Source organism: Arachis duranensis, chromosome 2 (genome assembly GCF_000817695.3).
Source record: "Arachis duranensis cultivar V14167 chromosome 2, aradu.V14167.gnm2.J7QH, whole genome shotgun sequence".
NCBI lineage: Eukaryota > Viridiplantae > Streptophyta > Magnoliopsida > Fabales > Fabaceae > Arachis > Arachis duranensis.
In genome coordinates, this window is record NC_029773.3 from 70,320,364 (window position 1) to 70,330,089 (window position 9,726).

The following is a 9,726-nucleotide window of genomic DNA, read 5'->3' on the forward strand; positions in this document are numbered from 1 at the left end:
TGCTTGTTTCTGGCGTTCAGTGCCAGATCCATGCTCTGTTCTGGCGTTGAACGCCAGCCAGATGCTCCTTACTGGCGTTTAAACGCCAGTAAGTCCTTCCTCCAGGGTGTATTTTTTTCTGCTATTTTTTATTCTATTTTTAATTTTAATATTTTTTCGTGACTCCACATGATCATGAACCTAATAAAACATAAAAGAACAATAAAATAAAAAATAAAATTAGATAAATAAAAATTGGGTTGCCTCCCAATAAGCGATTCTTTAATGTCAATAGCTTGACAGTGGGCTCTCATGGAGCCTCACAGGTGATCAGGTCAATGTTGTATAGTCCCAACACCAAACTTAGAGTTTGATTGTGGGGGCTCTGTTTGACTCTGTACTGAGAGAAGCTTGACATGCTTACTCTCCCTTGTTACAGAAGGATAGCCGTGTGCCTTAAACACAAGGTAGTCCCCATTCAATTGAAGGACTAATTCTCCTCTGTTAACATCTATCACAGCTTCTGCTGTGGCTAGGAAAGGTCTTCCAAGGATGATGCATTCATCCTCCTCCTTCCTAGTGTCTAAGATTATGAAATCAGCAGGGATGTAAAGGCCTTCAACCTTTACCAACACATCCTCTACTAATCCATAAGCCTGTCTTACTGACTTGTCTGCCAATTGTAATGAGAATAAGGCAGGCTGTACCTCAATGATCCCCAGCTTCTCCATTATAGAGAGTGGCATAAGATTTATACCTAATCCTAGGTCACACAGAGCTTTTTCAAAGGTCATGGTGCCTATGGTACAGGGTATTAAGAATTTCCCAGGATCTTGTTTCTTTTGAGGTAAAGTTTGCTGAACCCATGTATCAAGTTCACTAATGAGCAAGGGAGGTTCACCTTCCCAAGTCTCATTACCAAATAACTTGGTATTCAGCTTCATGATGGCTCCTAGATATTGAGCAACTTGCTCTCCAGTTACATCTTTATCCTCTTCAGAGGAAAAATAATCTTCAGAGCTCATGAATGGCAGAAGGAGATTTAATGAAATCTCTATGGTCTCTATATGAGCCTTATATTCCTTTGGATCCTCAATAGGGAACTCCTTCCTGCTCGAGAGACGTCCTATGAGATCTTCCTTATTGGGATTCGTGTCCTCTCCCTCCTCCTTACATTTGGCCATATTGATTATATCAATGGCCTTGCACTCTCTTTTTAGATTTTCTTCAATATTGCTTGGGAGAGTACTTGGAGGGGTTTCAGTGATTTTCTTACTCAACTGGCCCACTTGTGCCTCCAGATTTCTGATGGAGGACCTTGTTTCCTTCATGAAAATTAAAGTGGCCTTAGACAGATCAGAGACTATGTTTGATAAGTTAGAGGGGCCCTGTTCAGAATTCTCTGTCTGTTGCTAAGAAGATGATGGACAAGGCTTGTTATTACTTAGCATGTTTCTTCCACCATTATTAAAGCCTTGTTGAGGCTTTTGTTGATCCTTCCATGAGAAATTTTGATGATTTCTCCATGATGAATTATAGGTGTTTCATAAGGTTCACCCATATAATTTACCTCTGCTATTGCAGGGTTCTCAGGATCATAAGCCTCTTCTTCAGAAGATGCCTCTTTAGTACTGTTGGATGCATTTTGCCATCCATTCAGACTTTGAGAAATCATGTTGACTTGTTGAGTCAACACTTTGTTCTGAGCCAATATGGCATTTAGAGCATCAATTTCAAGAACTCCCTTCCTCTGAGGCGTCCCATTATTCACGAAATTCCTCTCAGAAGTATACATGAATTGGTTATTTGCAACCATGTCAATAAGTTCCTAAGCTTCTGCAGGCGTTTTCTTTAGGTGAATGGATCCACCTGCAGAGTGGTCCAATGACATCTTGGAAAACTCAGATAGACCATAATAGAATATATTTATCATGGTCCATTCTGAAAACATGTCAGAAGGACATCTTTTGGTCATCTGTTTGTATCTTTCTCAAGCTTCATAGAGGGATTCACCATCTTTTTGTTTGAAGGTCTGAACATCCACTCTAAGCTTGCTCAGCTTTTTAGGAGGAAAGAATTTAGCCAAGAAGGCCGTGACCAGCTTATCCCAGGAGTCTAGGCTATCTTTAAGTTGAGAGTCCAACCATGTTCTAGCTCTGTCTCTTACAGCAAAAGGGAAAAGCATGAGCCTGTAGACTTCAGGATCTACTCCATTCGTCTTAACAGTCTCACAAATCTGCAAGAACTCAGTTAAAAACTGGTAAGGATCTTCAGATGGAAGTCCATGAAACTTGCAATTCTGTTGCATTAGAGCAACTAATTGAGGTTTCAGCTCAAAATTGTTTGCTCCAGTGGCAGGAATTGAGATGCTTCTTCCATCAAACTTGGACGTGGGTTTAGTAAAATCACCAAGCATCCTCCTTGCATTGTTGTTGTTGGGTCCGGCTGCCATCTCCTTCTCTTGTTTGAAAATTTCAGAAAGGTTGCCTCTGGATTGTTGTGATTTAGCTTCTCTTAGTTTCCTCTTCAGAGTCCTTTCAGGTTCAGGATCAGCTTCAACAAGAGTGCTTTTTTCCTTGTTCCTGCTCATATCAAAGAGAAGAGAACAAGAAAAGAAGAGGAATCCTCTATGTCACAGTAAAGAGGATCCTTATTATTAGTAGAAGAAGAAAAGAATAAAGAAAGGAGAATCCAAACAAAAGGGTAAGGATAGAGGCATTGATTGGAGATGAAGAGAGGTGAAAAGAAGTGTTAGTAAATGAATAAATAAATAGAAGAAGATGAGAGAGAGAATTCGAAAATTAATTTTGAAAAGGAGTTAATGATTTTCAAAAATTAAAGATGAGATAGAATTAAAATTAAAATTTAAAACAATTAGTTAATTAAAAAGAATTTTTTTGAAAAAGAGGGAGGTATTTTCAAAAATTAGAGAGGGGAGAGTAGTTAGGTGGTTTTGAAAAAGATAAGAAACAAACAAAAAGTCAAATAATTAGTTGGAAGAGATATTAAAATCAAATTTGAAAAGATAAGAAGATAAAAAGATAAGATAAGATATTTTGAAATCAAATTTTTGGATAAGATAAAATTTTTGAAAAAGATATGATATAAAAGATAGGATAAGATAGATTTAATTTTTAAAGTTAAAATTAATTACTTAACTAACAAGAAACTAAAAGAAAAGATTCTAGAATTTAAAGATTGAACCTTTCTTAACAAGAAATTAACAACTTCAAATTTTTGAACCAATCACATTAATTGTTAGCATAATTTTCGAAAATAAAGATAAAATTAAGAAAAAAATTTTTGAAAAATATTTTTTTTTAAAAAGAAAATTTCGAAAAATTAATAAGAAAAATGAAAAAGATTAGATTTTTGAAAAAGTTTTGAAAAGATAAGATTTTTTAAAATTGAAAATTTGACTTGACTTGTAAGAAACAACTAATTTTAAAATTTTTTGACTAAGTCAACTCAAATTTTTGAAAATTATGAGAAAATAAAGGAAAAGATATTTTTTGTTTTTTTTTATTTAATGATAAGAGAGAAAAACATGAAAATGACCCAAAATATGAAAATTTTGGATCAAAACACATGATGCATGCAAGAACACTATGAATGTCAAGATGAACACCAAGAACACTTTGAAGATCATGATGAACATCAAGAACATATTTTTGAAAAATTTTTGATGCAAAGAGAACATGCAAGACACCAAACTTAGAAATCTTTAATGCATGGACACTATGAATGCAAAAATGCATATGAAAAACAACAAAAGATACAAAACAAGAAAACATCAAGATCAAACAAGAAGACTTACCAAGAACAACTTGAAGATCATGAAGAACACTATGACTGCATGAATTTTCGAAAAATGCAAGAGATTTTTAAAGCATGCAATTGACACCAAACTTAAAAATTGACTCAAAACTTAAACAAGAAACACAAAATATTTTTTATTTTTATGATTTTATGATTTTTTTGTGTATTTTATTTTATTATTATTTTTTTTTGAAAATAATTTTTGGGAAAAACGAAAACAAAGAAAAATTTTGAAAAATTTTTGAAAACTTTTTTGAAAAGAAAATTACCTAATCTGAGCAACAAGATGAACCGTTAGTTGTCCAAACTCGAACAATCCCCGGCAACGGCGCCAAAAACTTGGTGGACGAAATTGTGATAATCAACAATGGCTCCAAAGACTTGGTGCTCTCAAACATAAATCATACTTTGACACAACTCCGCACAACTAACCAGCAAGTGTACTGGGTCGTCCAAGTAATACCTTACGTGAGTAAGGGTCGATCCCATAGAGATTGTTGGTATGAAGCAAGCTATGGTCATCTTGTAAATCCCAGTCAGGCGGATTCAACTATATTAAGAGATTATTGGATTTTCGAACAATAATAATAAATTTAAACAGAAAATAAAGATAGAGTTACTGATGTAATTCAATGATGGGAATTTCAGATAAGTGTATGGAGGTACTGTGTTCCTTCCGAATCTCTGTTTTCCTACTGCTTTTATCCAATCTTTGTCACTCCTTTCTATGGCAAGCTGTATGTAGGGCATCACCGTTCTCAATGGCTACATCCCATCCTCTCAGTGAAAATGGTCCAAATGCTCTGTCACAGCACGGCTAATCATCAGTCGGTTCTCGATCATGTTGGAATAGAATACTTTGATTCTTTTGCGTTTGTCATCACGCCCAGCAATCGCAAGTTTGAAGCTCGTCACAGTCATTCAATTCCGGAATCCTACTCGAAATACCAAAGACAAGGTTAGACTTTCCATATTACCATGAATGCCACCATCAATTCTAGCTTATACCACGAAGATTCTGATTAAGGAATCCAAGAGATATGCGCCCGGTCTAAGGTAGAACGGAAGTGGTTGTCAGTCACGCGTTCATAGGTGAGAATGATGATGAGTGTCACAGATCATCACATTCATCATGTTGAAGTGCAACGAATATCTTAGAATAAGAATAAGTCGAATTGAATAGAAAATAGTAGTACTTGCATTGAAACTTGAGGTACAGCAGAGCTCCACACCCTTAATCTATGGTGTGTAGAAACTCCACCGTTGAAAATACATAAGTGATGAAGGTTTTGGCATGGCCGAATGGCCAACCCCCAAAGTATGATGTGAATTCGAAAATAAAGGAGAAGGACCAGATATGTGGTCAAAAGACTAGATAGTCAAAGACATCTAATAAACTAGTAAAAAGTTCTATTTATACTAAACTAGCTACTAGGGTTTACAGAAGTAAGTAATTGATGCAGAAATCCACTTTCGGGGCCTACTTGGTGTGTGCTTGGGTTGAGCTTGAACTTTACACATGCAAAGGCTTCTTTTGGAGTTGAACGCCAAGTTGTAATGTTCTCTTGGAGTTGAACGCCAAGTTGTAACGTGTTTTGGGCATTCAACTCTGGTTCGTGACGTGTTTTTGGCGTTTGACTCCAGAATGCAGCATGGAACTGGCGTTGAGCGCCATTTTACGTCGTCTAATTACGAATAAAGTATGGAATATTATATATTGCTGGAAAGCTCTGGATGTGTACTTTCCAACGCGGTTGAGAGCGCGCCATTTGGATTTCTGTAACTCCAGAAAATCTATTTTGAGTGCAGAGAGGTCAGATTCCAACAGCATCAGCAGTCCTTTGTCAGCCTCCTATCAGAGTTTTGCTCAGGTCCCTTCAGCCAGAAAATACCTGAAATCACAGAAAAACACACAAACTCATAGTAAAGTCCAGAAATGTGAATTTAGCATAAAAACTAATGAAAACATCCCTAAAAGTAACTAAATCATACTAAAAACTACCAAAAAATAATGCCAAAAAGCGTATAAATTATCCGCTCATCAGGAAGCCTCCAAGCTTGAGCTCAAATCCTTACCCCCTTCTCTGAAATATGTGTTCTTGGGTGAGAATGACTCATATCCAGTAATTATAAGCTCTTCCCTGAAGCTTGAAGAGGAAGAGGCGCTTATTTCAGTGCTCAAGAGTCATACAATAGCTCTTGGGTGGACCATTAGTGACTTAAAGGGGATTAGTCCAACCAAGTGTATGCACAAGATCGTCCTTGAAGATGATGCTAAACCAGTTGTGCAACCACAAAGGAGACTCAATCCAACCATGAAAGAGGTGGTCCAAAAAGAGATAATGAAATTATGGGAAGCAGGAATTATTTTATCCTATTTTTGACAGTCCTTGGGTAAGTCCTGTGCAGGTAGTTCCTAAGAAAAAAGGGATGACAGTGATCAAAAATGAAAATGATGAGCTTATTCCTACAAGAACCGTCACTGGATGGAGAATGTGTATAGACTACAGGAGGCTCAACACTGCTACAAGGAAGGATCATTTCCCCCTGCCTTTCATTGATCAGATGCTTGATAGGTTAGCTGGTCATGAATTTTATTGTTTTCTAGATGGATATTCTGGATATAATCAAATTGCAGTGGACCCTCAAGATCAGGAGAAGATAGCATTCACGTGCCCCTTTGGAGTATTTGCCTACAGAAGAATGCCTTTTGGACTTTGCAATGCTCCAGCAACTTTTCAGAGGTGTATGCTTTCAATTTTTTCTGATAAGGTTGAAAAGTTTATTGAAGTATTTATGGATGACTTTTTGGTTTTTGGTAATTCTTTTGAATCTTGCCTTAGGCATTTATCTCTTGTCTTGAAATGGTGTCAAGAATCAAACCTTGTTTTAAATTGGGAAAAATGTCATTTTATGGTTACAGAAGGTATTGTTCTTGGACACCGGATTTCAAGTAAGGGGATTGAGGTTGATAGAGCAAAGGTGGAAGTAATTGAAAAATTACCACCACCAACTAATGTTAAGGCAATCAGGAGTTTCTTGGGTCATGCAGAATTTTATAGAAGATTTATAAAGGATTTTTCTAAAATTGCTAAACCTCTAAGCAATCTCTTGGTTGCTGATGTTCCTTTTGTCTTTGATTCTGATTGCTTGCATTCTTTTGAAACTCTGAAAGCAAACCTTACTTCTTCCCCCATTATAGCTCTCCCTGACTGGGATCTACCATTTGAATTAATGTGTAATGCTAATGATTTTGCTATAGGAGCTGTTTTAGGACAGAGGCATGGTAAGCGTGTACATGTCATTTACTATGTCAGTCGTGTGTTAAATGATGCCCAAAAGAATTATACAACTACAGAAAAGGAATTATTAGCTGTTGTGTATGCTGCTGATAAGTTTAGGTCCTATTTACTTGGTTCTAAGGTTATTATTTATACTGATCATGCTGCTTTGAAGTACCTTCTAACTAAACAGGATTCTAAACCAAGATTAATCAGATGGGTATTGCTCCTTCAAGAGTTTGATATTGAGATAAAAGACAGGAAAGGGTCATAGAATCAAGTAGCTGATCATCTTTCCAGATCTGAGCCTGAAACAGGAGTACAACCGCCCACAGCTGTGACTGAAACGTTTCCGAATGAACAACTGTTCCTCATCCAGCAGGCTCCATGGTTTGCAGACATTGCAAATTATAAGGCCGTGAATTTCATCCCAAGGGAGTACAGTAGGTAACAGGTGAAGAAGCTACTCACTGATGCAAAGTACTACATTTGGGAAGAACCATACCTTTTTAAAAGGTGTTCAGATGGGATCATCCGGAGGTGTGTCCCAGATAAAGAAAAACAGCAGATTCTTTGGCATTATCATGGTTCTGAGTATGGAGGCCACTTTGGTGGTGAAAGGACAGCTACAGAGGTCCTTCAGAGCAGGTTTTACTAGCCGACTCTCTTCAGGGACTCAAGAGCATTTGTAAAGCACTGTGACAGATGTGAGAAAGCAACGAATCTCCGTGCCAACCATGAAATGCCATAGCAGGGGATTCTTGAGGTTGAGTTGTTTGATGTGTGGGGTATTGATTTCATGGGACCTTTCCCACCCTCACATTCAAACAACTGTATTCTAGTGGCAGTTGACTATGTGTCCAAGTGGGTGGAAGCTGTAGCTTTGCCCACCAATGATGCCAAAGTGGTAATGAGCTTTCTTCAGAGATACATCTTTAGCCGGTTTGGTGTTCCAAGGACACTCATTAGTGATGGAGGAAGCCATTTCTGCAACCAATAACTGGACTCTCTTCTAGAGAGATATAGAGTCCGTCATAAAGTGGCAACCCCTATCACCCTCAGACAAGTGGACAGGTTGAAGCTTCCAACAGGGAACTTAAGAGGATTTTAGAAGACCGTCAGTGTTTCCAGAAAGGACTGGTCTAGGAAGCTTGATGATGCTCTCTTGGCATACCGGACAGCGTACAAGACTCCCATTGGCATGTCCCCTTATCAGTTGGTCGATGCCAGGGCATCTAGGCCAGTTTCACTGACCTTTTCTTTACTGTTTTAGGGTAGTTTCATGCATTTTCTTAGTGAATAAGGCAAGTTTTGGATGAAAATACACTTACACCTTGATTCAAGCAACTATTGTGAATTTCACATGATTTCATGAGGATTTTTGCTAGAATTGCATGATAAATTGATGATGCATAATCTCATGAATTTGGTTAGAGCTTTGATGCACTTTATTTGCTTGATTTCAGGACAAAGGAAGCAAGGAAGAACCACGTTAGTACTCACGTTAATCTAGTTAACATGAACACTAACGTGGAATGGCAAATAGCTTGCAACGTTAATGAGAAAAGTGATCACCAATAACGCCTGTGAAACCATCAATAGCTCACGTTACTTGCCATGTTAACTAAGTTAACGTGGTAGTTAACGTGGAGACAAAAGAGAACTCCAACGTTAGGGGAAAACGTGAACACCAATAACGTTCTGCTCCAACGTTAGTGGTAAAAGTGAACACCACTAACGTTCCAAAACTTGGCAATGAGCCACGTTAAGAGTCACGTTAACTTAGTTAACATGAACTCTAACGTGAAAGAGAAGAACAATGCCAACGTTAGTGACACTCACCTTTGTCACTAACGTTGGATCAACTAGCATTGCCTACGTTAGTGGTCATGTTAAGACCACTAACGTGAGAGTTAACGTGGAGTTGAGGATTGATGAGCCAACGTTAGTGACACTCACTTTTGTCACTAACATTGGAAGATGGCATTCTCTACTACGTTAAGAGTCACGTTAACTTAGTTAACGTGAGCTCTAACGTGGAAAGTAGGGGCATTTGGAGCGTTAGTGACAAAGGTAAGTGTCACTAACGCTCTCGAAGGTGAAGCATACCCACGTTAAGAGCCACGTTAGTTACACTAACGTGAACTCTAACGTAGGGACAAAAGGCACATAGCAACGTTATTGGGAAAGGTGAGTCCCAATAACGCTTGCGAAAGGGGTATAAGCCAACGTTATTGGGAAAAGTGAGTCCCAATAACGTTAGCAAAGATTTAGAAGGCAACGTTAGTGGTCACGTTAGTGCCACTAACGTTGGAGTTAACATGAGGTATTTGAGGGTGGAACGTTAGTGGAAAAAGTGATTGCCACTAACGTTCTCGAACTCACAATGTCACTTAACGTTAATCTCACTAACACCCATGCCTAATTCATACTTCTCTGCAAGCTGGGCCCACTAAAGATTAGGACTGCTTCAACTCAAGATCCAGAGCCCACATTCAAGACTTGAAGAACTCACTAGAAGATCAAGAGGAGTAGTATATATAGGAGTAGTTTTGAATTATAGAGAAGGTTGGCACTTTAGAGAACTACCTCTGTATATTTACTTTTCTGCACTTTTAGCATGGATTCTTCTTTTCTGCCATTTTTT